The sequence below is a fragment of the Delphinus delphis genome, chromosome 2, assembly GCF_949987515.2.
Source record: "Delphinus delphis chromosome 2, mDelDel1.2, whole genome shotgun sequence".
NCBI classification, from domain to species: Eukaryota; Metazoa; Chordata; class Mammalia; order Artiodactyla; family Delphinidae; genus Delphinus; species Delphinus delphis.
This window is the reverse complement of record NC_082684.1, coordinates 57,271,066-57,298,849: the sequence shown is the minus strand read 5'-3', so window position 1 is coordinate 57,298,849 and position 27,784 is coordinate 57,271,066.

Here is a 27,784-nt window from a genome sequence, read left to right as displayed (position 1 = left end):
ATATTCCATTATATAAAATATATATATTTAGTAAATATACTATATGTGATATATATATCCATTTAGTTAACATGATTAACCAACTATGATAAAAATGTTGTCTACTCTTGGGACCTCTACAAATTTGCTTAAAAATGGAAAACTATGGGACTTTGGACTAAGTGTGTACAGATGAAATAGAAATATGGAGTTTTCTATACAGCAGCTGTATTTGTGTAAGAGTCTCAGTTTCAACTTTTTGCCTTCTGAGGATAATGTATTCATCTCCTATCCTTGCATGTGTTTTAAAAATTTTGGATTAACTCCCTCCTCTCACATCCTCAGAGTTGCTGCAGCATTAGCTTACATGCTCAGGATTCTGGTATTCAATGCTTTCTTTATTACTGACGCTAAGTCTTCTGTTTCTCTTGTAAGCCCAGAACATTATTTTCTAAATTTCTTTTTTTTATTGAAATAGAGTCTTTTACAATGTTGTGTTAGTTTCAGATGTACAACAAAGTGATTGCTATACGTATATATATAAGCATATATATTATTTTTTTATATTCTCTTCCATTATGGGTTATTACAAGATATTGAATATAGTTCCCTGTGCTATACAGTAGGTCCTTGTTGGTCATCTATTGTATATATAGCAGTGTGTATATTTTAATTCCAAATTCCTAATTTACCCCCCCCCCCGCCTTTCAGCTTTGCTAACCATAAGTTTGTTTTCTATGTCTGAGTCTGTTTCTGTTTTGTAAATAGTTCATTTGTATCTTTTTTTGAGATTCCGCATATAAGTGATATCATATGATATTTATCTTTCTCTGTCTACCTTACCACATTTAGTATGATCATCTCTAGGTCCATCCATGTGGCTGCAAATAGCATTATGTCATTCTTTTTCTGGCTGAGTAATATTCCACTGTGTACACATACCACATGTTCTTTATCCATTCATCTGTCGATAGACACATAGATTGTTTCCATGTCTTCGCTATTGTAAAAAGTGCTACTATAAACACTGGAGTGCATGTATCTTTTCAAATTATGGTTTTCTCCAAGTATGTGCTCAGGATGGGGATTGCAGGATCATACAGTAGCTCTATTTTTATTTTTTTAAAGAAACTCCATAGTGGCTTTACCAATTTACATTCTCACCTACAGTGTAGGAGGGTTCCCTTTTCTCCACACCCTCTCCAACATTGATTATTTGCAGAATTTTTGATGTAAATTACCTCACTTTAGTAATGATTTGCATTTCTCTAATAATTAGCAGTGTTGAGCCTCTTAATGTGCCTTTTGGCCATCTGTATCTCTTCTTTGAAGAAATGTCTATTTAGACTTTCTGCCCATTTTTTGATTAGGATTTTTGGGTTTTTTTGACATTGAGCTGCATGAGCTTTTGGTATATTTTGGAGTTTAATCCCTCATCAGTTGCATCATTTGCAAATATTTTCTCCCATTCTGTAAGTTGTCTTTCTATTTTGTTTATGATTTCCTTTGCTGTGCAAAAGCTTTTAAGTTTAATTAGGTCACGTTTATTTTTGTTTTTATTTCCATTACTCTATGAGACAGATACAAAAAATATTGCTACTATTTATGTCAAAGAGTGTTCTGCCTGTGTTTTCCTCTAAGACTTTTATAGTATCTGGTTTTATATTTAGGTCTTTAATCTATTTTGAGTTTATTTTTGTGTCTGGTGTTAGAGAATGTTCTAATTTCATTCTTTTACACGTAGCTTTGCAGTTTTCCTAGCATCACTTTTTGAAGAGACTGTCTTTTCTCAATTGTATAGACTTGCCTCCTTTGTCATAGATTAATTGACCATAGGTGCATGGGTTTATTTCTGGCCTTTCTATCCTGTTCCATTGATCTATAGTTCTGTTTTTGTGCCAGTACCATACTGTTTTAATTACTGTAGCTTTGTAGTATAGCTTGAAGCCATATAGCCTGATTCATCCAGCTCCATTTTTCTTTTTCAAGATTATTTTGGCTGTATGGGGTCTTTTGTTTTTCCATACAAGTTAAAACAATTTTATTCTGTTTAAAATGCTGTTAGTAACTTGATAGGAACTGCAATGAATATGTAGATTGCCTTGGGTAGTGTGGTCATTTTAACAATACTGAATCTTCCAATCTAAGAATCTAGTATATCTTTCCACCTGTTTGTGTCAACAGCAATTTCTTTCATCAGTGTCTCATAGTTTTCTGAGTCCAGGTCTTTTGCCTCCTTAGGTAGGTTTATTCCTAGGTATTTTACTCTTTTTGATGCAATGTTAAATGGAAATGTTCCCTTAATTTCTCTTTCTGATAGTTTGTTGTTAGTGTATAGAAATCCAACAGATTTCTGTATACTAATTTTGTGTCCTGCAACTTTACCAGATTCATTGATGACCTCTAGTCATTTTCTGGTAGCATCTTTAGGATTTTCTATGTACAGTATCATGTCACCTACAGACAGTAATGGTTTTACTTCTCCATTTCCAATTCTATTCCTTTTATTTATGTTTCTTCTCTGATTGCCATGGCTAGGAATGCCAATACTATGTTGAATAAAAGTGGCAAGAGTGGACATCCTTGTCTTGTTCCTGATCCTAGGGGAAAAGCTTTCAGCTTTCCACCATTGAGTGTAATGTTAGCTGTGGGTTTGTCATATATGGCCTTTATTGTGTTGAGGTAGGTTCCCTCTATGCCCACTTTCTGGAGAGTTTTTATCATGAATGGATGTTGAATTTTATCTAAAGATTTTTCTGCATCAACTGAGATGATTATATCGTTTTTATTCTTCAATTTGTTAATGTGGTGTATCACACTGATTGATTTGTGGATATATAAAAATCCTTGCATCCCTGAGGTAAATCTCAGTTGATCATGGTGTATGATCCTTTCAATGTATTCTTGGATTTGGTTTGCTAGTGTTTTATTGAGGATTTCTACATCTATGTTCATAAGTGATATTGGCCTGTAATTTTCTTTTTTTGTGGTATCTTTTTCTAGTTTTGGCATCAGGGTGATGGCTGTCTCATAGAATGATTTTGGGAGTGTTCCTACCTCTGCAAACTTTTGGAATAGTTTCAAAAGGATAGGTGTTAACTTTTCTCTAAATGTTTGATAGAATTCTCCTGTTAAGCCATTTAGTCCTGAATTTTTGTTTGTTGGGACATTTTTTGGTTTGTTTCTTTGTTTGTGGTACGTGGGCTTCTCATTGTTGTGGCCTCTCCCGTTGTGGAGCACAGGCTCCGGACGCGCAGGCTCAGCGGCCATGGCTCGCTGGCCCAGCTGCTCCGTGGCACATGGGATTTTCCCGGACTGGGGCACAAACTCATGTCCCCTGCATTGGCAGGCAGACTCTCAACCACTGCGCCACCAGGGAAGCCCTGTTGGGACTTTTTAAATCACAGATTCAATTTCAGTACTTGTAATTAGTCTGTTCATTTTTTCTATTTCACCCTGGTTCAGTCTTGGGAGACTGTACCTTTCTAAGAATTTGTCTATTTCTTCTAGGTTGTCCATTTTACTGGTGTATAGTTGCTTTTTGTACTCTCTTATGATCCTTTGTATTTCTATGGTGTTGGTTGTAACTTCTCCTTTTTCATTTTTAATGTTATTGATTTGGGCCCTCTCCCTTTTTTTTCTTGATAAGCGTGGCTAAAAGTTTATCAATTTTATTCACTTTATCTTTTTGAAGAAAGCTTTTAGTTTTGTTTTTTAATCTTTTCTATTGTTTTTTAGTCTCTATTTCATTTATTTCTGCTCTCATCTTTATGATTTCTTTCCTTCTACTAATTTTTGGCTTTGTTTGTTCTTTCTTTAGGTATAATGTTAGGTTGTTTGTTTGAGATTTTTCTGGTTTCCTGAGGTAATCGTATATCATTATAAACTTCTCTCTTAGAGCTTCTTTTCTGCATCACATAGGTTTTAGATCATCATATTTTCATTTCCATTTGTCTCTAGGTATTTTTGATTTCCTCTTTGATTTTGTCAGTGATCCATTGGTTGTTTAGTAGCATATTGTTTAGCCTCCATATGTTTGTGTTTTTTGCCATTTGTTTCTTGTAGTTGATTTCTAATCTCATAATGTTGTGGTCAGAAAAGATGTTTTATATGATTTAATTTTCTTAAATTTACGGAGGCTTGCTTTGTGGCCCAGCATGTGATCTATCCTGGAGAATGTTCCATGTGCACTTGAAAAGAATGTGTATTCTGCTGCTTTCAGGTGGACTGCTCTATAAATATCAATTATGTCCATCTGGTCTTATTGTCATTTAAGGCCTGTGTTTACTTATTGATTTTCTGTCTGAATAATCTGTCCATTGATGTAAGTAGGGTGCAAAAGTCCCCCACTATTATTGTGTTACTGTCAATTTCTCCCTTTATGGCTGTTAGTATTTGCCTTATATATTGAGGTGCTCCTGTATTGGGTACATATATATTACAACTTTTATATATTCTTCCTGGATTGATCCATTGATCATTATGCAATGTCCTTCTTTCTCTCTCTTAACATTATTTATAGTCTATTTTGTCTGATATAAGTATTGCTACTCAAGCTTTCTTTTGATGTTCATTTGCATGGAATAACTTTTATCCATCCCCTCAGTTCAGTTTGTATGTGTCTCTAGATCTGTTGTGGATCTCTTGTAGACAGCATATATACAGGTCTTGTTTCTGTATCCATTCAGCCAGTCTATGTCTTTTGGTTGGAGCATTTAATCTGTTTACACATAAGGTAATTATAGATATGTAATTTTTTACTGCAACTTTGTCAATTGTTTTGGATTTGTTTTTTTTTAGGTCTTTTTTCTTCCTTTCATTGTTTGTTCTCTTTTTGTGTGATTTTTTGACTTTTATTACTGTTGTGTTTGGATCCCTTTTACTTTTTTGTGTGTATGTCTCTTACAGATTTTTGGTTTGCAGTTACCATGATGTTTTGATATAGCAGTCTATATATATACATGGTTATTTTGAGTTGCTGGTCTCTTAATTTCAAATGCATTCCAGTTATCCTGTGTTTGTACCCTCCTCCTCTCATGATTACTGCTTTAGATACATTTGTGTGTGGCTGCCTCCCTTCCTTTACTATATGTTTACCTTTAACAGTGAGTTTTCCCATTTCATAATTTTCTTGTTTCATTTGTAGCTTTTTATTTTCCACCCAGAGAAGTCCCTTTAGCATTTGTTGTAAAGCTGGTTTAGTGGTGCTAAATTCTTTTAGCTTTTGCTTGTCTGTAAAGCTTTTGATTTTTCCTTCAAATCTGAACAAGAACCTTGCTGGTTAGAGTATTCTTGTCTGTAGGTTTTTTCTTTTCATCACTCTAAATATATCATGCCACTCCCTCTGGCCTGTAGAGTTTCTGCTGAAAAATTAGCTGATAACTTTATGGGGGTTCCCTTGTATGTTTGTTATTTGTTGCTTTTCCTTCATTGTTTTTTAATATTTTCTTTTTATCTTTATTTTTTTTCAATTTGATTACTATGTGTCTTGGCATGTTTCTCCTTGGGTTAATCCTGTATGGGATTTTCTGCTCTTCCTGGACTTGGCTGTTTCCTTTCCCATGTTAAGGGAAGTTTTCAGCTATTATCTCTTAAAACATTTTCTCAGGCCCTTTCTCTCTCTCTTCTCCTTCTGGGACCCCTATAATGTGAATGTTGGTGTGTTTGACATTGTCCCAAAAGCCCCTTAATTTCATTTCAGTTAGTGTATTTTTCAACTCTGTTTGGTTGTTCTTTATATTTCCTAACACTTTATTAAAAACTTTTAACTTTTTGTTCTGTTCATCCATTATTTTCCCAAGTTCTTGGATCATCTTTCAATCATTACTCTAAACTCTTGGGTAGACTGCCTATCTCCATGTCACTTAGTTCTTCTGGTGTTTTATCTTATTCCTTCATCTGGAACATATTCCTCTGCTGTTTCATTTTGTCTAAATTTCTATTTGTATTTTTATGTACATGGAAGGTTAGTTATACTTCTCGACCTTGGAGAAGTGGCCCTCTGTAGGGATATCCTATGTGTCCCAGCACTATACTCTCCTCTCATCACCTAAGGGCCAGGGATCAGCTGGCCCTAGGGTAGGTTCTGACTCAGTTCCACAGGCTGTGGGATTTTAGCTTTCTTTGCTTCTGGTGTCTGCCCCCTGGTGGATGAGGCTGTTCTAGAATCTTGTGCAGGCTTCCTAGTGGGAGGGGCCATTGCCTGTCCACTGGTGAGTAGAGCTGGGTCCTGGCCCCTCTGGTGAGCCAGGGCCATGTCTAGGGGCATGTCTAGAGGTGACTGTGGGTTCAGGAAGTTTTTAGGTAGTGTGTCTGATGATGGGTGGGGCTGTTTTCAGCCCATTTGTTGTTTGGCCTGAGGTATCCTAGCACTGGAGCCTACAGGCTATTGGGTGGGGCCAGGTCTTGGTGATAATGACCCAAGCAAGATGTCAGCCTTCAGATGAATACTCCTGTATATGTTCACCACCAGATTTTATGTCCCCAGACAGCTACACAACCCCCTGCCTGCCCTGGAGACCCTCCAAGACAAGCAGGTAGGTCTGGCCTATCATCCTTTATTGTGACTGCTTTTGTCCTGAGTCCTGGTACATAGGAGACCTTGTGTGTACTCTCCAAGAGTGGAGTCTCTGTTTCCCCCAGTCCTGTGGAGCTCCTGTGATCAAGTCCTGCTGGCCTTCAAAGCCAAATGCTCTGGGGGCTCCTCCTCTTGATGCCAGACCCCCCCAGGCTAGGGAGCCTGATATGGGGCTCAGAGCTCTCACTCCCCATGGAGAACTTCTGTGATATAATTATTCTCCTGTTTGTGGGTTGGTCACCCAGGGGTATGGAGTCTGATAATTTCACAAGCGCACCCATCCTACTGTCTCATTGTGGTTTCTTCTTTGTCTTTGGATGTAGAATATCTTTTTTGGTAGATTTCAGTCTTTTAATCAATGGTTGTTCAGCAGTTAGTTAGTTAGTTGTGATTTTGGTGTTCTCGTGGGAGGAGATGAGTTCAAGGTCCTTCTGCTCCACCATCTTGTCCCCCCAGAACATTGTTTCACATTACCCTATATTTTGAAAGAGAGGCATTTTGCTTTACCTTTATGTTAAGTATACATTTAAAACTTTAAAAATATTTATATACATTATACATTTATAATATTAAAATAGAGAAAGATATATGCAAAACTGTAACAGTATGAATTCCTGAGGAGAAAATAAATATGAAGATCAGCATGGGATGGTGACTCTATTTCATATGTTACACTTCTACATTATTTAAACTGTTTATAGATGAAAATACTTATAAAATTTTAACAGAATTTAATCAGTACAGAAATTATAATCAGTACAGAAATACAACTTTATAAAACTGAATTATAAATACTTTGAAGACAAAATGTGTGAATGCCACCATTTAAAGACAGTATTTTAATTACGTTTCATAAAATAGTCATACTTGGAAAGGTATATAGATATCATCAAATATAGTACGTTCAAATCTGTGATTTACAGTCTCAGGAATTCTCCTGGATATTAGATATTTGTCCCATTCCCTTTCAATTAGCACAGCCACACTTAATCTTCCCACCCCCCCACCCCAAGTCTTCTATTATATACTACTTGAAGAGCAAGATTATGGCTAAACTGGAGTTTGCAAATCATTTACTTAGACCAATGTAAGACTACCTTCCTTTCCTCTTTGGATTGATATTTCTACTTTTACAATGCAAGTTTTGTTTTAGTGTGATGTATATTTCTTAAAGTCTGACTATGTCCTCTTATTTCTCTACAACAAAAACATGCATATGCATTAACATCTTCTGTACTTATATTGTGCTCTTAAGTCTAATTTTTAAAAATTTTTCTGACTTTAGTAATCTTTATAAATAGCAAGAAATTGATCAACACATTATAAATAGAACGCATTTAGATAATTTGCAAATATATAAAGTTTATGTTTATTGGAATGCTCAACTTAATGAAATGGATGTTTTGTATTATTTTCATCAGTTTATGTATTTGGATGATAATTTCTGAATGCTATAATGAGTAATCACTGAAAAACATTTTCATAAAAATAATTACATGGAGGGACTTCCCTGGTGGTCCAGTGGTTAAGACTCTGTGCGTCCACTGCAGGGGCACGGGTTCAATCCCTGGTCAGGGAACTAAGATCCCACAAGCTGTGCAGCCAAAAAAAAAAAAAAATTACATGGAAATAATTTTTCTACAGCAAAGTCACTGAATACTTTAACCTTCTGATTTATATGCCAAAAAACAAAACAACTCACAAGGTAATTTATCATCAGAATTTGTTGTAACAATATCTCCATGGATAACTAACTAGATTAAAAGTCATCTTCAATTTTATTGAAAACAATGCACTGGTAACTACCTGACCTGTACACATTAAGTGATTCCTCTTACTACCAAGAAAGGCTTTTGTTTGTTTTCTAATAAATATATATTTTTCTTCCATATTTCTAATTTTGTTTTGGAGTTTTGGTGTATGAACTCCCCTTCCTGCATGTGCTTACACATACACACCTAGTTCAGGACTATATAATTCATAACACTTTTTGTTCTGTGATTTTTATAATCAGCCATTTCTGTTTGTGGGTAGTCACTTATAGTTTGTTCCTAGGTATTACTCTTCATATCTACTCTTAATTCTTGAAAATCTTTAGGAAATTTTTCAGTTCAAGTTCCTAAGTAAGTGGGTACACTAAAGATAAAAGTATTTTTGTGATTAAGAATGATTGATTATATTTATTTTTAGTATCAAAGGTGCAGATAAAATAGGTTATTTTTTCTTTAAATGCATATGTCTTAAAGAGACACAAATTCAATTTCTTGGAATATGAATAAAATCTAAACCAATTTTACTGCTGCTAATCATCTTCCAAACACCTAGTAGAGAGGAAGGGAGAGTGCAGCCCAGTGTAGTGGGGAGAGGTGAGGGAACAAGGGTAGTCAAAAGTAATTGTTGGATAATATGGCTTCTTGATATCCCAGGAAGGATTTAATAATGCAGAGATAGGAACAGTTATTTCTACTATCTATGTGTAATCAAAAAATAATGGTTTATGATAGTTAATTTTATGTGTCAACTTGACTGTGCCACAGGGTATCCAGATATTTGGTTAAAAATTATTCTGGATGTATCTGTGAAGGTATTTCTGGATAAATTAACATTGGAGTCAGTAGAGCACAACAGATTGCCCTCCCCAATGTGGACAGGCCTCATCTAATCATTGGAGACCTGAGTAGAATAAAAAGCTGAGTAAGGGAGAGTTTACTTTCTCTTCCTAATTGTCTTTGAGGTGGGACATTGGTCTTCTCCTGCCTTTTGACTCAGACTCATATTGGAACTTCCGCTGTTGACACGTACTTTGGACTTAGACTGGAACTTACGCCATCAGTTCTTCTGGGTCTTCACCTTGCCAACTGCATATCTTGGGACATCTCAGCTTTTCAGCCTCCATAACCACTTGAGACAATTCCTTACAATAGAAAAAAGGTATGTTTTATGTATATATATGTTCTGTTTCTCTTAAGAATTCTAATATATGGTTACTATCCAGTTGCTTAGAAAAGAAAAAGTGTTCCTACATTATATGGAACAACCAAATGTGAATTTTATTGGCCTCCTTTTGGGACCCAGCTGGGTACAGTCTTTACAATCTTACATATACCAGGAGGGAGGCAAGGTATTTAGCTGCTACACAATTAATCCAAGTAAAGTGACATAGGCATTCAGGTGTTGAACTGCCCAAGAACTAGTAATGTAGTAATGAGTTTCAAACATGGCAAAACACACACCAACATTTACATATCAAACAAGTAGTAGTGTTTAAATGAAAACCTGCCAAATTATTATCAATTTCATCTAATTATTTGGTAATTATGTGATTCAAATACTTTAGGTTATATATGAGGAAATAAGAAAAACAAAACAAAAAACCTCATTGCAAAATGAGATTTACTATGACTCCTCAGGAGTGAGAGAGAGTGTAATAGACAATTTGTAGAAAATAATCTTTGTATCCATGTACCTTCATGTGTAGTTCCTCCCATGAAAAGGTGTCTAATTCCCAGCCCCTTGAAACAGAGCTTCAGCCTTCTCTCTTAGAACACTGTGACTACCATCTGAATAAGTTCAGCCTAGCTTACTGGATCAAGAGAAAAGTCTTGGTTATGCAGTACTATTAATGGCAATAGATGATATAGAGGGAATTGTTCTACTCACCTGGTACCAATACATAGGCCTTATTAAACAGAGGTCAGAGGGAAGAATATGGCCCACACACTATTACTACACATTTAGAAGGACTAGGTACACCTTTTTTCAAAGACTTCTTCAATACAGTAAATAATTTGATTTGAATCAATAATTCAAAGAATAAATTTAATTACAAATTAAATAAGGAATTAATTTGATATAATGAACAAATTGTTAAAGGTATGAAAACTATGCAAAAACATTACTACGAAATCATGAGAGAGATAGAAAATAGATGCCAAGGTGGATAAAAATATCATAGTTAGGAAACAGCAATTTTCTCCATTAGATAACAAAGAAGAGTATAAATATGAGAAAGAAATATAAAACATCATTTTCAGATAATATGATTAAATATCTACAAACATTACAGTTAAGCTATTGTAAGCAGTACAAAATTTTAAAAGACAATGATATGCAAATTAATATGCCAAAATTTGTAACATTTATACATATAAACTAATTATAAAATAAATTGAATATCTTATAATATTTGGTGATGTTAGACAGTATCTGTTCTAGGTGCTGAGTATAACTCATAAGTCTTACAATAGGTATTCTTATTATCCTCAAGTTACAGGTAAAACTGAGTCTCAGGGAAGTTAAATGGGCCATCATCACATAGCTATAGAGGTGACAAGATTCCTGTCCCAAGCATACTGATTCTAGAATCTATTCTCTAAACTTCTTATATTGTCCCTTGATCTAAACCATAGAACAAACACAAAATATAAAGAACTTTGCAGGATTAATGAAGGAAACAAATAAAATTGACCTAAAAACATAACTGGAAACATGGAAGGCAGAAGCCTTATTATTTTCCTGTTCTTACAATTAGTACAATGCTGGCCACATTTATTAAGCACTTAAAAAATGTTAGCGAATACATAAACTAGTAACAATATCATAGAGATGTAGGATAACATGCATTCTTATTTGCTGTTTGTAGAGTGTAAATTTGAATAATTTTTAAAGGAAAATTTGATATTGTTTATAATTGAAATTCTATATAACATTTATTCTACATAAATATTCTATACTGTGTATAGGTGCTTCTGACACAAAGAACTGAAAACTTGATAAATCATGCCTTTAAAAAAACTTGATAAATCATGCCTTTAAAAATAGAGTCTTTTGTTTTCCACATATAATTGGACATAGACAGTGTTTGATGTTGGCAAAGAAGTTCAACAATCTAACCCGTTTGGGGACTCTCTTATTCTTCCCTGACATCCTTAAAGCATCTTGTGTTTTTCTCCCTGTACTTGTTTCATCATGGTTTCAATATGTCAAACTCATCAGAAACCAAGTCTATTCCAGGAAGAAAGAAGGAGAAAGGGACAGAAGCAATGCACACTCTCTTCACACCTGTCACTTATCAGAAAATAAGGTATCCTTGAGAAGCCCCCCACAGATTTTATATTGCCTATCTATTTACAAACGAGTTACTCTAAATATAAGTGACTAGAGGAAAGAATCTGGCTTTCAGTACTCAATCGACACTTTCACAATCATTGCTGAAATACATATGTAAAATAGGTAGGCATGTACGACCTATACGATAAGAAAAAAAAGGCTAGAAAAACACTAAGTAACTATCAGTAGGAGATTAATTATCACAGCCATGTAAGGAATAAAGGAGGGGAATGAAGAAGTAGGAAATGCCCCTCATCATACACCTTAGCTTTGGGTGAAGTATTGAAAAAGCTAGTCATTCCTCTAATTGTTATGGTGTTAGGAAAAGTCTAAATTTAGGAGAATATTGAAATGCATAAACTATGTTCTCATCTTAAATTTTAAAATGTACTCTTCTGCTAAACTGAAGACATTCACATTTTAGATCTCAAGACTGCAAGCATCAAAATGATCTAACAATCTGGGAACCAATTGGTCTAGCCTTCAGTATACGACCCAATGACCCAGTGTCACAAGCTTCTGTAAATTGGGGACTGATACCATTAATAAAACATTAATTCACATACTTCTTTTTCTCTCCTCGTCTTCCTTGTCCCCAAAATTGTTTTTTTTGTTGTTGTTGCTGTTGTTTAGACAGGTTTTCTAGGTTGACATGCTTGCCTGCCTTTGTATTTTCATTTCCTAGTTTTAATCAATATTTATGACTTCAATATTTATAAACCAAATAAAACAAAGACATGCAATGTTCCATTGCTGCAGTTTTTTAAAAAAATTAAAGCTATTCTCCCCAAATTGAACTAGTCATAGAAAGATAGATTCCTATGTGCATATTTTAGCATCATAAATTGGTGGTAATCTGAATCATGGTCCATTAGGTGTGATTTATGCTTCTCATTAAATATAGCTATAGCAACTTTTTTTTTTTTTTTTTTGCAAAGGACAGTTAATAGTAAACAAGTTCACTTGGAAGAAATTTAGATTCTCCATAAATAACACTTCTGTGGGACTTCATCACTTCTGTTTCTATAAAGCTAATTAGTAGACCAACTCATGGTATATGTTGAAATCTCTAACAAACTTGTTTAATATTCTTTGTCACAAACTAAAGCAATGCAAAGAAATTATAAAAAGCTGTTCAAAATCTTATTAAAATACTGAAATCAAAAGAGCCTAAGTTTGGGGAAAACAGAAACAAATGTTTCTGAAATATAATATTTCCTAATTCTTTTTTATGTATAACACAAACTGAACATTGTAGGTACTTTTTCATAAGGAAAATTTAGCCAACTTTGGAGTTGTCCTTACATAATATGGTATATTTTATTATTCAGAAAATATTAATCTTTCTTACCCACTTCTAGGGGAGTATTTTATTTTCCCACCCTGTGAGTGTTGCATTTGACTATGTGATTCCCTCTGGCCAAAACAATGTTAGAGGGTATGACACATGAGCATATCCAAAGAGAGGCTTTATCTGTGCTTGCATGGATTGGTTAGTTCTCTCTTGTGCCCCTGTCCACAGGTGTGAGAATTTCATATCCCAGATAGGGTATGCCCTTTCAGCTTGGATCTAAACACACATTTAGAGCCAACCTGCATCTTGGAGGTGAATCTTACTGAACCCGGGACAGCCTAGCAGAGTCAAGCAGAGATGCAGCTGATTCATATACCCATGGACACAAAATAAGTGGTTTTGCCTTTAAGCCACTTATTTCCCATGCTGTTTGTTTGCTATGAAACATTGCTACAGCAAAAAGATGAGATATACAAATGGTTAACATTCCAGGTTGGTTAATAAGGGATAGTCAAAATCACTCTTGAAAATTCTTTGGTCACTAATAAAACACACTGTAGTTACTTTTGTGTAAACGTCTCTGTGATATGTCCAAATAAATGTATATTCCAAATATATAAAATGTATATGTAAACAATTTTATAGTACTACATTTTAAATATTAAAGATGTTCAACCTATGGAAGAAGCTTAAAATAATAACCATTGAGGAATAACTTGACTTCTCTCACATGAACACTCCTGGGCATGTATTCATTTAATAGGACTGCCTCCCTAATAAAATGGCTATTTTCCTTTCTCCTATTTCTTTTTCCTGAGTAGGCATTATATTAGAACTCCTCTATATAACTCTGCAACCAACATGAGATCAGTATATATACTTATATTTTCATCATGTTTTATAATTTTTAATTAAATAAAAACACTGAATTATGCAAAGTTTTATTAATTGATATAACTGCCAACATTATAATCCAATCACAATACTATTTTAGTTTTTATTCCCAAAACATTTGTATTTGGATATTTTTCCAATCAACATGGCCTAGTCTCTGGTAATTGCCCCTCCCTTGTCATAGAATTCAAATGGCTGGTTCCATTCATGTATTCATTCATTTACCCATTTGACTACAAAATGGAGCATTTGTATGATCTAGGGATAGAACCTCTATAGTTAAGCACTATCAGGATATCTGATATTTGTAAATTTTATATATAATTTTATTTAGAAAAACCCAATAGCCTATTGGGTTATAATTTTGGGGTTATAATTTTGGGGTTATATCAGTTAATAAAACTATATTTAGTTGAGTATACATATATTGTTTAATTAAAACAAAATATGAAAAGAGAAGTGCATATATATTAAGTCATCAAGAAGTACTTATCGAGTGGTGATATGTGCTGCAGAACTTACAGCAAAGAATATAATATCTTCATGTAACTTTGATCCAAATGATATAGTCAGAGCATGTTATATATGTTTTATATACATATATATACACATACATATATGCATATAAGCATATAATACATATACATGTGTAAGTATGCATCTATGTTCATGTATACATATATATACACATTGATGTATACTATTAAAATAGATAATAAGTACTATAACAAAGTAAAACCTGGCAAAGACTATACAGCTGGTGAAAAATTAGTGACCTGGAAAATATATGTGAAACACAGATAGAAAACATGTAATAGTGATTGAGATGGAGGATTAATTAAATGTTATAACAACTATCAATTGAAGTTTAGATGCAGAGAAGACCAAAAATGAAGAAAACATAATAAAGAAATAATGATTAGAACTTATGAAAGATATAAATCCAAATAAATTATTTGTAAAAATTTCTAGCAGGATAAATGAATATAAATTCATATGCATATTATCAAATGTCGAAGAAAGAAAAAGGTCTTAAAAACAGGCAGAACAACAACAATAACAAAAGCAGGTTACCTAATAACACTGGACAAATAGAAATAACAGAATTTTCAACAACAAAAATATAATTTAAATGAAGTGAACTAATATCTAGCTGTCAACCTAGAATGCTGAACTCAGAAAATAAAATAAATATTACAAATGAGAGTAAAATAAAAATATTCTTAGTTAACTAAAATGGGAGAGCTGCTTATCTGGATCTCAAATGTATCTACATATAGAGAACACACTGAAAGAAGAAAGGAAAAAGATAAATGTAAGCTGACACAATGAAATAAGAAATACATTTTATAAAACAGTTTTGGTAAAAAGGAGCAGAAAGCATATTTTGTTATCAAACAATAGGTGAGAAAGATGTTTAGGAAAGAAAAATTAAAATTCTAAATACATTAAAAAGAATTAAATGCATTGAGTGATATTCCCTATTTATTATAAATATATGCAGTCTCCCCAAACTGATCCATAGACACAATATAATATGAATCAAAATCACATTGTGATATTTCATGGAGCTAACAAGTTGACTCATATGTATATAAGGATCAAGAGTAGGAAGAAAACAAAACAGAATTATATAATCATTCAAAATGAGCAAGTTTCTGGTAGAGGAACTCTTTATAGGATATAATGATATTATAAAGTTCTGGTAACTAAGGAAAGGTGGTATTGGCACAGAGCATTAAACATTAAGCAGTCTAAACCAGACCTTTTCATATATGTAAATTTGATGTGACAGAGAATCCATTGTAGATTGGGAGGAAGGGATGGACTATTCAATAAATTTGCAGGGTAAATTGTTATCCATAAAGAAATAAAATGAATTTTAATCTCTATATATTTTATCATACAGCTTAAGATGGGTATAAGAAGTGAATATGGAAGGCATAATTTTTTAATATTTAGAAGAAAATATAATAATGACACAAAATCATTAACCAAAAATATCAATGTGGGAGATGTGAACTAAAAAATTTCTAGAGCTCAAACAGGGCATGGAGATATTATAAGCTCTAGACAGCCAAAGTTAGTTAGGAGTGGAAATTCTTACTGATCTCCTGAGGCATTCAATAGGGAGAGCACACACACAGATCACACCTTAGTAGCAGAGCTAAACTATCCCTAGATTAAAGCTAGGGCAGGCATAGAACTCAAGTAGCTTTAATTTTTTTTATTTTTTATTTATTTTTTTTTGCGGTACGTGGGCCTCTCGCTGTTGTGCCCTTTCCCGTTGCGGAGCACAGGCTCCGGACGCGGAGGCTCAGCGGCCATGGCTCGCGGGCTCAGCCGCTCCGCGGCATGTGGGATCTTCCTGGACCGGGGCATGAACCCGTGTCCCCTGAATCGGCAGGCAGACTCTCAACCGCTGCGCCACCAGGGAAGCCCTCAAGTAGCTTTATTAAAGGGTTAATTTTTTGCCATGTATCATGGAGCTATGCATCCATTGTTTATTATTCTGTAAATACTAAAAGGAATTGCTATGCAGATTTCTGGTGCTCTTTCCTGTATAGCTTCCTGTTTGGGGAAACATTGTTTGACAACATCCAGCCCCCTCAGCCAACTTCAGCTCTGATCTGTTTCCTCAACTCAACAGCACCACCATACTGGAATTCTCATCCTTGCATTGTAGTCCACAATGTGTTTATAAGAGAAAAAAAGCAGGGCAGTCACTAAGCTCATCTCAATTGTCATCTTTCTCTCAGAGTTTACAGTTCTGCACGGACTGCTATCCAGTGTTTAAAAACCATTGTTCCATATATCTCATCAGCTTTCTAATTGTTTTTTGGCGGGACAGTGAACAAAGTTTCTACAATAATGATCACCTCTGAAGGAAAAGTAAGGTGAGTTTTACACAATAGATATAATAGTAATTTGATGATGGGTTTATTAATGTATTTTTATTTTCAAAACTCCTATGTCATACACATAAACACACAACACTATCTTTTATCAAATATTCAAAAAACTGAAAGAACAGAAACAGGATAACAAGTTAAATGATTACTACAATATTAATTTGGACAGCCTAAAGAAGGTGGAGGTGGTACATGGTCATTAGTTTCACTGCCTACTTTGAAAGCAGAGTTTCAGGATTGGCTAATGGGTTAGTCCTAGGATGTGAAGAAAGAATTTAGAGAAGGATAACTGCAAGTCTTCTACCCCCAATAAACTGGGTTAATGTTTGTGCTCTGGCAAAGATGTGAAAAAACTGAGCCATGAGCAAATTTGAAAAGGGAATTAATAAATACTTAAGTTTGACATTGTGAGTTTGAGATGCCCATGAGACTTCAAAGTAGAGCTATAATAGGTATTTCATGAGAGAGTTCAGGGTAAAACATTAATTTGGACATATCTGTGCATATATGAGATTTAAATCTATACACTTAGATCATCTAAGGAATAAGAATAATTAGAGTGGAAAATGTCTGTAGCTAGACCTCTTGTGCACTAAACCATACAGAGAGAGTTTCTGTAGGGTAAGGAGTTAGGAAAGGAGGCTGAGGAAGAACAGAGGGTCATGTAAAAGAAAAACTAGGAGAAGGCAGTGTATTGGATGTTTGAAGAGAAAAGAAGTTGTTAGTCATTTCAGAAAATGGATAGTAAGGAGAGATTAGGAAACTGAGTAAACTAGTCCCCACTCTATGTCAGTCAATTTGGCCTATCTGGAAAAAAAGAGAAAAAAGAGAGAGAGAGAGAGAGAAAGAAAAAGAAGAGGAGGAAGAAGAAAGAGGAAAAAAGCCTGAATAAGACATTTGACTAAAGTGTCAAACCTGTTTATATGAGGTGATAAGACAGGACAAAAATTGAGTGTTTTGGAAACCATGTAATTTATTATGTCTATTAGAGTTTAATTTTGTAAACATAATTTATTGCTGATGGTGCTTAAATGTATTTATCATTTGGAACTTTGTAAAAGAAGCCAATTATTCACAGAGACATGCTCAGTGTTTTATTATATAACTTGTCCCTTGTAATGTAACTTTGTAAAATGGAGCTGATGATTCAGGTTGCCAACTTATGCACCAGCATAAAATTTGTTTCCCTTGGTAGTGCTAATAATAACACAACAACTCGCCTAGGGACCCAAACAGATTGTGCAAAGTTGTTTACTTCTGCTGCTGTTAAAGGATGCTACAAAAATGATTATCCCCTACCTGAAATATCCTAAAGGAAAAATCACCTGGTGATAAATATTTTAATTTTTGAGTCTAAAGCAACATTCCATTCTCTTTTATCTATATGCATATATGGTTCCCTCTCCCAAAAGCCTCTTTATTTTTGGGGGAAAAATGGCTAAAATTTATTAATCTACAGATAAATTTCAATCCTTTTAGTGGTCACCTTCATGCCTACTTGCAATGTTCATCACAAAGAACAATAAAAGGGCTTTGACCTGAGCAAGTAGAAAGTTACTTTCATTCATAATAGCATTCACTCATTGTGACTAAAGGTCAGCTTTACAGCATTTGTAATTAGATTTTTCTGTTTTAAAAGATGCTTAAAGATATTATCTTACAAAGAGTTAAAAATCAAAAGGGAAGTGTAATATATACCAATAAATTTGTTAAATGAAATGGACAATTTTTGAAAGACAAAAAAACGAAAGAAGAAATAAAAAAGTCAAATAGTGCCTTATCCATGAAAGAAACTGAAATCATAATCAAAACCTTTTCGTAATGAAAATTCCTTCCTAGAGTGTTTTGTAAAACATTTAAGGAAGAAACTATACAGATCCCACACAAAAACCTTTCTAAAAATGAAGAGCGTACAGTTTCTTGTATGATAGCAGCATAACCCTGACTCCCAAACCTGACAAATAAGAAAAATACAAATCAATTTCCTCATAACTGTAGATACAAACGTCCTTAATATAATATTAGCAAGTTGAGTCCACTCATATATAAAATAGCAATATATTGTGTAAAAAAGAATAGTTTTGCCATGATTATAGTATTAACATTCAAAAAATTTCTTCAGTTAAATAATACACATTACAGAATAAAGAAGGAAAAATAAGTGATTATATCAAGACGTAGAATAAGAATTTAATAAAATTTAACATCCACTCATAAACTGATAATAAGTTTCTTAAAAATTAAATAGTGTCATACATATTGGTGAAATATGAGGACATCTCTGGTGAATTTCACAAAGCACTAAAAGAAGAATTAATACTAACTTTTCACTAACTCTTCCAGAACATAAGGGAGGCAAGAACACTTCCAGACTCATTCTATAAAGTCAGTATTACCCTTATACTAAACCCAGACAAAGATATCACAGGAAAAGTAAACTATATAATAACAACTGCTATGAATATAGACATAAAATTTCTCAACAAAATACTAGCAACCCCAAACCAGCAATGTTGAAAAGGATTATACATTAGGACTAATTAGGTATTATCTCAAGATGGCAAGATTTTTTTAACATTCTAAAATCAGTTAATGTAATTCATCATATCAATAGAATAAAGGGGGGAAAGCACCTGCTACTCATAGAAAGAGCATCATACAAATTACAACACCAATTCATGATAAAAACACTTAATACACTAGGACTAGAAGAGAATTTCCTCAACTGATAAAGAGCATCACCACCAACAAAAAATATCCTACAAATAACATCATATTTAATGGTGAAAAACCAACTGTTTCCTCCCAGCCAAGACTGAAAGCAAGACAAGGATATCTACTCTGACTACTTTTATTCAAGGCTGTACCAGAGCTTTCAGCAAGGAAAATTATGCAACAAAAAAATTTTAAAATTCAGGTTGGGAAGAAAGAAGTAAAACTATGCTTATTCACAGATGACATGATTTTGTACATAGAATATCCCAGGATATCCACTAAAAATCTACTACAACTAACAAATAAATTAAGCAAGGATAAAGAATCTAAGAGCAATATATAAAAATCATTTGCTACACTAGCAGTGAACAATAAAAACATTTAAAAAACAATCCCATCCATATAAATATCAAACATATGTAGGGATGTGATTAATAAAAGTATAATATTTATACTTAAAACTATAAGAATTTGTTGAAAATAAAGATATAAATAAACAGAAGGCATTTCAAGTTCATAGATTAGAAAATTTAACATTATTGAGATGGCAATATTCCACAAATTGGTTACCTGATTCAATACACTCTCAATTAAAACTCTCATCTGACTCTTTTGTAGAAATTTAAGAACTGATTCTAAAATTTATATGGACATGAAAAACCTAATGACCAAAACAATCATGAAAAAGAACAAAGTTGGAAGGCTCACACCTGTGAATTTCAAAACTTACTATGACACTATAGTAATCAAACCATGTAGCACTTGCATGAGAATAGATATAAAGATAAATGGAATAGGATAATATTTATGATCAATTGATTCTCAGCAAAGCTGTCAAGACAATTTAGTTGGGGGAAGCATCATCTATTTGAACTGCTAGATATCCACATTCAAATGGATGAATTTGCACCCCTACCTCACACCATATTTTTAAAAAACCTCAAAATGAATCCATAGATCTAAATATATGAGCTAAAACTATTAAACTCTTAGAAGAGAATGTTTGAGTAAATCTATGTAATCTTGGGTTAGGAAGTTATTTTTTAGATATGAAAGTAAAGGTATAAGTAACAAAAGCCAAAATAGGTAAACTGTACTACATGAAAAAAAAGTGCTAAAAGAAAGTAAGAAGAAAACCCACAGAAAGAGAGAAAATATTTGCAAATATAGATCTGATAGTGGGCAAGAGTGACTATACTGAGACAAAATAGACTTTAAGTCAAAAATTGTCACAAAAGACAAAGAAGGTCATTATATAATGATAAAAGGGCCAATTCATTGCATAAATATATACATCACCCACATCCGAGTATCTAAATATATAAAACAAATATTCACAGCTCTGAAGGGAGGAATACACAGCAGTAATAGTACAGTAGGAGACTATTGCCCTACTTCCAACAAGGACAGCACGTCCAGATAGAAAATCAATAAGGAAACAGAGGACTTAAATGACACTATAGTCCAAATAGACCTAACAGACATACACAGAACATTCTACCCAACAGCAGCAGAATACATTCTTCTTCAAGTACACATGGAACATTCTCTGATAGATCATATGTCAGGTTAAAAAACAAGTCTTAGCAAATTTGAAATAATACCAAGTATCTTTTTTGACCATAATGGAATTAAACTAGACATCAGTTAAAAAAAAAAAAGAAAAAAGAAAAATTGGAAAATTCACAAATATGTGAAAATTAAACAACACACTTTTCAACAACAGTTGCATCAGTGTAGCTATGCCAACATCTTGATTTTAGTCCCATAAAACCATACCAGTTTTTTGACTTCTAGAACTGTAAGATAATACATTTTTTAAGCCACCAAATCTGTGGCAATTTGTTACAGCAGTAATAGGAAACTAATATAGAGTTACTAACCATTTATTGTCATGTTCCTGTGTTATGGAAATTTTCTCTAGTGAACCTGGAATACTATCACACTGCAATCAGAAGTCTCTACCATATAAAAACTAAGAAAGCTCCCATCATGGAAGGATGGGATATTCTATTTAAAAGTTTTATTGGAAAATTGTTATATTTTTTAAAGAGCTTTAAGGGGCTTCCCCAGTGGCTCAGTGGTTAAGAATATGCCTGCTTTTGGAAGGGACACGGGTTCGAGCAGTGGTCTGGGAAGACCCCACATGCCATGGAGCAACTAAACCTGTGAGCCACAACTACTGAGCCTGTGCTCTAGAGCCCACGAGCCACAACTACTGAAGCCCACATGCCTAGAGCTCATGCTCTGCAACAAGAGAAGCCACCGCAATGAGAAGCCCACACACTGCAATGAAGAGTAGCCCCCACTCGCCGCAACTAGAGAAAGCCCGCACACAGCAATGAAGACCCAACGCAGCCAAAAATAAATAAATAAATAAATTTTAAAAATAGTTTGATAAAAGAAAATATGAAAATAAAGAGCTTTAATTTCACAAATCTCCAATGTATTAGGAAATAAAAATAACAGTAAGATTCATTATTCCAAATGCAATGTACCAGAGAGTACAGAACATAATTCTATTTTGGCAAGTGTTCTAGCCAAAGTACTTTGGGCCATCGTATTAATTAACAAATTAGGCAGGTGGCTATTTTGCATATTCTTACACATATTGTACCTATATGATATACTGAGAACCTCAGAAGTAGCCTTTGAAGCCATTCCATATAAAAATAGATGGTTGTATATCCCATACTTAAGGTTCCTACCCAAGAACTTCACTCATATCTTTGTTTAATCACTACTGGGCATTGCAGCTGGTGAAGAAAAAAAGGAATTTGTCTTGAAGATTTATAATTGCCCAGTGTCTTGCATGACAATCTCTTTCATGGGCTCATACCAAAACATAGGAATGCTGCAAAATAATGTGTGACATAAGATGCTTTAGAAAAATATGAGGAAGTTTACAAGAATGAGATAGACTGAAAAACCAGTACAAGACTCCTACTGTGTGGGAGATTTTCCATTGCCGGACTCCTGCAATTTGGACAGTGGCTTGCTGGCTCCTTTGACACATGGCATCCAGCAGCATCTACTATCATCTTTCACCAGCAACTCTCTCGGTGCCTCTGGTAAAATATATCCATTTTAGCTGTTTCTGTAGCAATATAGAGTGTGACTTTGCATCAGTTTCCACTGGTGTGGCACCACGGTGATGTCTCTGCCTTTCAGTGAGTCATGGTTATGCCTTCACCATCACTGTCTAGATCTCAGCCTGGGGTAGAGAGCTCTTCCTCAGGCATCCTCTAAGCCCTAGTGTAGCGGATGCTCTTTATATCTGCTGTTCCCACGTTCTCTAGATCTCTCTTTACTTCTTACTAGTCAATTAATTATTACTCCAATCCCGTATTAATGTTAACAGTTCTTTAAATTAAACTTTCTCTGTTTAAATCACTGTGTAGTTTGTTTCAACTGGACCATAACCAATAAACTGCTTGAGTGCTTTTAATCCCATAGAAGCTCAACTGACATTAGTTGAACAAGCAAATGGATGAATGAGGAATGTTCACTAATTTTCAAAACCACCAGTGGAGGGGATAGGGGAAAACAACAAAAATCTCTTGAGCATAATTAGAAATGGCTCATGAACAGTTTGGCCAGTGTGGCATATTGCACAAGTTTAAGTAGCTATTTCTGAACAGAATCAGGGAAAGCAGAAACTGATAACATCATTGCTACATAATGCTTCTTTTTAGCCAGACTTGGCAATAATCTCAGTCAATTTGTGAGCAGAACTGCTACCAGTTGAAAACCTGGCATGAAAATTTATACCTTAGGAAGGGTCATCTGTAGTTCTTGAATAAAACCATTATTACAATGCAATCACTGAAACTGATCTGGGGGAAAAAATGCTTACTTGACTACACCCAACAAACTATGTTTGAATAAGTTGTTAATGAGTTAGTTACTTTTCCAATTCTGTGCTATTTGAAGTGCGATCTCAACTGCTGTTCATAATTTTGAAACATCCAGTTAGTTGGCTTTAACCACAAAAGAGTTATCTGGGCATGTAGAGGCCCCCTGATATTTCCAGAGGTATTGAGCATGTTGCATACTCGTTGGTCTCAGGCTTACCAAGAGGGAGATCTCCCTAACCTCTTGCAGTGCCAATGCTTTGCTCTTCGCTGTCATTTTGCAGCATAGTGTAATTTGAAAGCTCTGTCTGTAGCTGTATTGAACACTGGTTGATCAAGGTACATCCTCCCAGTTAGTTATTTTTTTTTTGTATTTTATTTTTTTATTGGAGTATAATTGCTTTACAATGTTGTGTTAGTTTCTGCTGTACAGTGAAATGAATCAGCTATGTGAATACATATATCCACTCCCTTTTGGACTTCCTTCCCCCCAGCCATCCCACACTTCTAGGTCATCACAGAGCACACCGTGCTATATAGCACGTTCCCACTAGCTATCTATTTTACACATGGTAGTAAATTTATGTCAAACCTAATCTCCCAATTCATCCCACCCTCCTCTTCCCCCCCTTGTCCACATGTCTGTTCTCTACGTCTGCGTTTCTATTCCTGTCCTGCAAATAGGTTCTTCTGTACCATTTTTCTAGATTCCACATACATGGGTTAATATACGATATTTGTTTTTCTCTTTCTGACTTACTTCACTCTTTATGACAGACTCTAGGGTCCATCCACATCTCTACAAATGACCCAATTTCATTTCTTTTTATGACTGAGTAATATTCCATTATATATATGTACCACATCTTCTTTATCCATTCATCTGTTGATGGACATTTACATTGTTTCCATGTCCTGGCTATTGTAAATAGTGCTACAACGAACAATGGGGTGAATATGACTTTTTGAATTATAGTTTTCTCAGGGTATATGCCCAGTAGTGGGATTGCTGGGTCATATGGTAGTTCTATTTTTAGTTTTTTTTTTTTTTTTTTTTTTTTTAACATCTTTATTGGAGTATAATTGCTTTACAATGGTATGTTAGTTTCAGCTTCACAACAAAATGAATCAGTTATATATATACATATATTCCCATATCTCTTCCCGCTTGCGTCTCCCTCCCTCCCACCCTCCCTATCCCACCCCTCCAGGCGGTCACAAAGCACCGAGCTGATCTCCCTGTGCTATGCGGCTGCTTCCCACTAGCTATCTACCTTACGTTTGGTAGTGTATATATGTCCATGCCTCTTTATCACTTTGTCACCGTTTACACTTCCCCCTCCCCATAGCCTCAAGTCCATTCTCTAGTAAATCTGTGTCTTTATTCCTGTTTCACCCCTAGGTTTTTCATGACATTTTTTTTTTAAATTCCATATATATGTGTTAGCATACGGTATTTGTCTCTCTCTTTCTGACTTACTTCACTCTGTATGACAGACTCTAGGTCTATCCACCTCATTACAAATAGCTCAATTTCGTCTCTTTTTATGGCTGAGTAATATTCCATTGTATATATGTGCCACATCTTCTTTATCCATTCATCCGATGATGGACACTTAGGTTGTTTCCATCTCTGGGCTATTGTAAATAGAGCTGCAATGAACATTTTGGTACATGACTCTTTTTGAATTATGGTTTTCTCAGGGTATATGCCCAGTAGTGGGATTGCTGGGTCATATGGTAGTTCTATTTGTAGCTTTTTAAGGAACCTCCATACTGTTCTCCACAGTGGCTGTATCAATTTACATTCCCACCAACAGAGCAAGAGGGTTCCCTTTTCTCTGCACCCTCTTCAGCATGTATTGTTTGTAGATTTTTTGATGATGGCTATTCTGACCAGTGTGAGGTGATACCTCATTGTAGTTTTGATTTGCATTTCTCTAATAATTAGTGATGTTGAGCATCTCTTCATGTGTCTCTTAGCCATCTGTATGTCTTCTTTAGTGAAATGTCTGTTTAGGTCTTCCACCCATTTTTCGATTGGGTTGTTTGTTTTTTTGATATTGAGCTGCATGAGTTGTTTGTATATTTTGGAGATTAATCCTTTGTCTGTTGCTTTGTTTGCAAATATTTTATCCCATTCTGAGAGTTGTCTTGCACAGCAAAGGAAACCATAAACAAAAAGACAACCCCCAGTTTGTTTCTCAATACTTAGGGGTAAAATATCTCAAAGTCAAGCAACAAAAAACAGGAGAAAAAGATAGACTGATGTGCTGTGTACTTTTTTAAAAAGTAAATGAAGTCTGTTCAACATATTAAAAATTAATATGTCATATTATATATTATATATGTGTATATATATTATATATGTATATATATAACTGAATCATTTTGCTGTACACCAGAAACTAACACAACATTGTAAATCAACTATACTTCAAATTAAAGAAACCAAATGACTATGTGTTTCTAATTGAGAGCTGACATCAAGCTGACACCATGGGGTATGCGTTGACAGTTAAAAATTATCTAAAATCTATGCATGCTTTTCTTTTTTTTAAGTTACATATCTTAGACACATAGAGAATCACCTGATATACTCTTAAAGACTCTGTAGTAAACTCTTCATTGTTATGTATTGATTCACTGATTCCTTCTTCCCATTAAGGTAGATTATCTGAAATAAATATTTTCTCTTAACTAGGAAAAACTTTTTTCCTGGGGTCAACCAGAATTTGTATAAATTCAGAGGGGGGGGCATTTATCATTAAATGTACATTTTATATTAATATTTCAGGAGAACACTCAAGTTGCTATCAACACAGATATCCTTTGAAGGCCTAAGGGACATAATTTTGATGTTTACTCTTACATCTACATTATAAAAAGGAAGAAAACAAGAAGGAATTACTCAAGGTGGCAGAAATTTATATCTATATCTATTATATTTATACCTATATATGTGGTTTACAGAGGTATGACATAAGGAGCCTGTTAAAAGCTATTATCTTTTTCTCTAATCATTACTTTCAACTATGATCATTAGGTTTCTATTTCCTGATCAACAAGAATATTTCAGGAAGATCCCACAGGTTATTGATCACTTTCTCATATTAAATGTTAAAAACAGTTATTTAAAAAGCCAATCTTATTGCTAATTAAATCCTATGTAATCCTTCAGATACACCCAGGGTTGTTTCTTACAGTAGTCGGAGTGGAACTTCTTATAGTAGCTGGAGTGGCATTTGCCACTCTTATTTCTTCCCCTACCCCAGCACCTTGCACAGGAAGAAGAAGGTTATTATGGTCTGATTCTTAGATAGTCTTCCTCTCTGTTTTGAAGATTCTTATTCTGAGACTGAGAGATTGAGGCTAAGAAGAACAATGAAATAGGCAGGTAACTTCATTTATAATCTGTTCATCTTTGATAAGAAAGAATCTACATTTTCATTTTGGCTTGCTTTGTTTATGTCTCCTCCTAATGGCTTCAGACGACAATGTTCATAAATTTCTGGGAGCCATGTTGAGCTTTACCCTATTTCCTGCTTTCTGTGATTAGCTCTCTGCAAAGGAGAAGCTTTGTCTCAACATGGCTTCAGCAATGGTCCATTATAAACTATCTTTGAGTAGTACGACACTTTTACAGGTGCAGCAGACCCTTGGGCAGTCCCATGTCCATCTCTAACTTCCATGTCCAAATATGGAGCCAAAGGAACCACTGAGTGCCCCTCACTGTCTTCTTCCCAGGCATAGATGCCATAGATTCTTGTTGTTCCTCTGCTTAAGCTTCTGTCAAGTTACACCACCTCAAAAAAAGCACTAAACACCAAATACAGGAACATGTATAATGAGCAAAGAGCTCATTATGTTATTATAATAACATAAGGGAGATTCTGAAATTCAATGGCCCAGTAAACTTCTAGTAGGAAAATGAGATACCAGGCTCCTACCCTGCAGAAAGCTCCAGTGTCTATGTCTCTAAGAGTAAAGCTCTACCTGTAAATTCTCACTCTGCTTGGGGAGGAAAGAATCCTACTTTTTTCCCAAATAGGCAGGGGAGTAAAATCATTTTATTTCTAACATCAATTTCCTCAAAAGTGGTAACCCAGATTTTTCTTCTTTTCTCCTTCGCTTTAGTTTTTTTCATTATATACCCTAGTGGGGAGTGCAATGAAGTAGGAGCAAGGGAGTAGGAAAAAGGGAGTTCACTGAGGAAGAGAGGGTTTGGTCTGGTTTTGTAAGCCCTGGAAGATAGTGTCTGACCCTATTTATGAATTAACGTTTTAAAAATATGGAGCATCTAGTATCCATTGTTTATTACTGTGGATCCTAGCACTGTTTTGCAGGGTCATCAGTAAAATTCTTCAGTCAATATCCAGTCAAAAACATATCACTTCAACTCATGCTACATTCCATGCTTTCAGGTGTCTTCTGTCACTGCTCCCTACAT